At 35.3% G+C, this 4,535-nt stretch overlaps 1 protein-coding gene across 2 annotated transcripts in view; it reads left to right on the forward strand.

Annotated features, from left to right (window-relative positions):
* Positions 1-787: 787 nt before the first annotated feature.
* The window catches only part of LOC117103245, a 36,876-nt gene continuing 33,128 nt past the window's right edge, over positions 788-4,535 (forward strand). For both annotated transcript variants that reach the window (XR_004444541.1, XM_033243806.1), the window contains exons 1-2: positions 788-897; positions 4,118-4,338. The gene's annotated coding sequence lies outside the window, so the exon portion shown is untranslated. The remainder of the gene's footprint in view (positions 898-4,117; positions 4,339-4,535) is intronic.

Below are 4,535 nucleotides of genomic sequence, written 5' to 3' on the forward strand. Positions count from 1 at the left end.
ATAACATTTGAGGCATTCTGGGCTATCATTTTTTTCTTTTTCTCTCTTTTTTTCCCTTTTTTTTTTCTTTTTTTACCTCCCAAAAGGGGGGGCCGGGGCCGGGCCGGCCCCCCCCCCTAAATCCGCCCCTGGTTGCAAACTCCCTTCTTGGTGGACGGATGGTGAAACGAGCGTTTGTTCAGATATCTGTCCAATGTCGTTTCACGGGTGCAGTCCGCCTGGTAGCCATGGGCTCTGACGTCTATTCAAGACAGCTACAGTTGCCCTGGAGATCCTTTTGTTTATATGATTGTTTAAGGTCAATCAAGCATGTAGGGTGTTATATGATTCCTTTTCGCGTCATATATAAAAACAATGGGCCTAAACCGAAATTTAGATAATAAAACCCAGTTTAAATAGTTATGATCCGTTCTCACCAGTATGCCTATGCGTTCTTGGAAGTACATACAGTATCCAGATAACGTTGATTTTTGAGTAAATATAAACAAATAAACTTGAGATTTGAGTATCTATATCTCTAACATCCCAAGCAAACACGTCCGTTATACACGGAATCGAGCGCCCCTCGAGTCAACATATATTTACATACTGCGCAACACACAAGGAAATAACGTTTATTTTGGGTTAATTTTTGTTTTCAGTGATTAAAGTACATAACGAACACTCCGTGCATAAATCGTTCTTAAACAGCCAATGACAGGATGTGCAGAATTTATCGATTACGATGTCATTATATATAATTTGGCCAATAGGAATTATGGGTGTGTATATTATGTCTCTCCAAATAGCGCACGCAATATCATTTGGAGATCTCTCTCTAATCTGTGCCAATTCTAGTCGCACCCCAGCAACCGCTTCAACGGAGACGTTTTTCTGCAAAGTCAGCAAGTTGTCATTGTGAGTTCCATTCATTTATAAATCTAGGCTATTTGCAATTTCTTATATAAAACATCTTTTTATTTAGCCTTCATGCTTTTTTTATGCAAACAAACTACTGTACTGCTCTATTGGTTGTCTTCACCATGGAGGTATAAAAATGTTTTTACCTCCATGCTTATAACTGTACTCACAGGGTTCGTACGTTCCGGAAAGTACCTGGATGTACATAAATTTGAGAATCATATTCAAGGGCCCTTGAAAGTTCTTGAAAATTGACGTTCGTACTTGAAAAGTCCTTGAAAACAGATTTCCATTTTTACATTTTTAGAATCGACTTTGTATTAACAATGTATAAAATTGATTCTTTTATATTACGTATATTTTCGGTTTCCTGATACATTTTTGTAAACAGAACGCATTCTTCGTCGATGCCACTTGGTGGCCGCGTCTCCTAAACTCTTGCCCGCTAATTGGTTAGTTTTTTGTGGATGGTTTGCAAACATGTGCTCTGTTTAATGAAAGTAAATGTAACAATGTTTAATGAAACATTAACGTTTACCGTAAATGCTCGAATCAACCAGTGACTCAATCTCCTTCTGACCTTTGCTAATATAAAACTGATTTTTAACGATTATAATATCCTTTTATATTGTAAATTGTGACTGATTTGTATCTTTTTTAATCGTATTTTTGATGTTCTTATTTTGTGAATATGTGACTGAATTGGTTTTTTTTTAATCGTAATTTGGATGTTCTCTTTTCTCGACTCATTTTATTATCATTTTTTTTTTATATATAGCTTTTTATATTTTGATTATATTTGACTTTGTCCTTGAATTTTGTTTTAAATTGTACTTTTGATGTTTCCTTCTGTTTTTCCTTGATTGTGTACCTTAACTGTAAATTTGTACTCCAATTCAGCCCTTTGGGCTGCTATTGTACTTATAATGGTTTTGAATAAAGAATTGAATCTATTGAATCCATATCAATCACAAACTGAACAACTTTGCCATACAGCAAAAACAGCAGAAATAGCAGCTCATAACACTTAAACCATAAAACAAAACCTTGGAACTAGCAGCATAGCAGACTAACAGCATTAAAAAAACACAATAAATGCTACATAGCAAAATAAGCAGATAGAGCATCTATAGTGCAGTTTCAAAAAAAGGACAAAAAATATAGCAACATAGCAGGCAACAAGCAATAAAAAACATAACTGAAATGAAACATAGCGGGAAAAAAGTTGTAAAGAAATGCTTGTGTCTTGTGTTATCTAATCATTTTAACGCTGTATAATAATAATAATAATAATAGTTTATTCAACATTTCACTTTTATAACATTGGCAACACACAATTAAGTGGTGCAGTCAATCTTAAACTAAGGGAACAAATTGCTCTTCTCTTATTAAAGAAATATAATCAATTTAGACAAGGCTTAACAAAAGTATCTACGAAAACTAAACAAAGGATTAAACAAAAACAAAAACAGGCCTATTAAATACAGTAGGAAAAAATAAATAAAATTAAAAAAAATAAATAAAAAAAATTTTTTTCTTAAATTTTTCCTGGACGTTTGAGCCGGCAGTGGCGATTGGTGCGCTATGGATTCAAAATATCATCTTCCTGATTCGGCTATGAATGAATGACACTTCCTAAAAAAGGCCTAAAAGTATTCATAATTTTGTAGATAATAGCCTAATTATTATTTATTTTAGACATGTTCTGTTATAATAAAAAAAAAAAAAGAGGGGAGAGATTCAAATCTATCGGTGTTCAACCCCAGTGATGGCGCCAGTACCTGCCCGACGGAGGGGATAAAGGCCCCGACAGGGGGGAGGCCCCGACGGGGGGGGGGGGGTGCTAGTGGAGCAAATCGAGTCTCACTTGGCTGGGGGTCAAAGGACCGCCTAGGGCCCCTAGTGGGGGTCCAGGGGGTTAATCTCCCTCGAATCCACAGATATTTGACGAATTATGGCGATAATTTTATTACTTATTTGATAGGCATCGAGCTACTCCAGTATGACTTCATGTAAGCTATGAAATCAGCTTCCAAAACCAAAACATGTTGAATAAAACAAGAAACAAAGAGTATGCAATGTAACCATCTAATTTATTTTCAAATCCTCATTCTTGAAAGTGAAATTCTACATTTTGGAAATTTTTCATGAAATCTGTTAACCACGCTGTCAAGGTCGAGGTGGCTTCCTCTATCACGATATATTCCAAGCATCATGAGACTATCCAAACGAGCATTTGTCATAACAAAATAATTAGTCTAATTGAACTATTATTATTACTATTTATTATTATTATTATTATTATTATTGTGATGAAAAGTTAACACAAATAGTTTAAGGAAAGTAAATGTAACAATAATTTTTTTTATTTGTTTATTCCCCGACAAAATTTACTCGTCTTCCCCGACGGTGGGGTTGGGGGGGGGGGGTCTTAGCTTCTCCGACGGCAGGGCTACAGCCCCCAGCCCCCTCTGGCACCACCACTGGTTCAACCCTATTATTATAAGAGGTTCTACTACTTGTCGGTGTTGCTTGATGCCTACTTACGGTACTTGAACCTTATACTTGAGCGGCATATCGCTTAAACCCTGGACCAGCGTGACCACTGATAAAAATTAAAATTCCCAAGACTGAGTTTTAAAAATTCCAAGGTTGCTTTATAACTCTCAGGATTCGCAAAATATTAGTGTACATACATACATACATACATACATACATACGCACATACGTACACATATACATACATACATACATACATACATACACACATACACACATACATACATACATGCATACATACATACATAATTTAAAAGTCCAATTTTAAAGCCTTTTCTAAGATAATTTTAGTATACTGCCTGTAACGTAGGACAAAGAACGATTGGAAAGAACAATAATAGTAATACTCGAGGGTCACGGCTTCTCGAAGTGCCTGCTCTTGTTCCTAATAATTTAAAATTGGTATCATATCGAACTAGAGTCATTCCGAGTGAAGTTTCATGCAAATGTTTCGTACTGAAAAAAAATCGCTCCCTGCTCTTATCGCCACAAGTCATAGAGGGCGGTAGATAGAATATTGTAGAGTAATTATTGATTTTACGATGCATTGAAGGCTACGCATGCGAAAGAGTGTGAAATAATTGAATAGAAATACATTGTGTAGTATAATGCTAAATTCTGGCTCTCACAGTAAACAGCAGCATTGATTTGTCAACAGATCCAGTCAATGAGATCCATGAGCTTTCAGAAGAAGACGGCTATTACAACAGTAATAATCATAGACGTTTTGGATTACTATGCAAAATTAACATTGTATAAGGCACCAATGGACTGTCATAGGAATCCAACTCTCTTGTAACCTCTTGAGACCTGACATAAAAATATTCAACAAATATTTTTTTAAAGGCTGAAATAGGACAATTGTATCCTAATTAGAAGGTATGCAAAGTTTTTTTTTTTTTTTTCCCCTGACAAGGGTTTTCGAGATACAGTATTGCAAAAAAACAAAAAGAAAATAGCGCACTCAATTGGGCAAATCTCCAAAAAACCAAACAATTGTGCAATCGTGATTTACCTTACTTATATGTGTGTGGGTATAATTATATATACATGCATATAAATATATGCATGTATAT

Source organism: Anneissia japonica, unplaced genomic scaffold (genome assembly GCF_011630105.1).
Source record: "Anneissia japonica isolate Jap-2015-1 unplaced genomic scaffold, ASM1163010v1 scaffold3873_len62190_cov132, whole genome shotgun sequence".
NCBI classification, from domain to species: Eukaryota; Metazoa; Echinodermata; class Crinoidea; order Comatulida; family Comatulidae; genus Anneissia; species Anneissia japonica.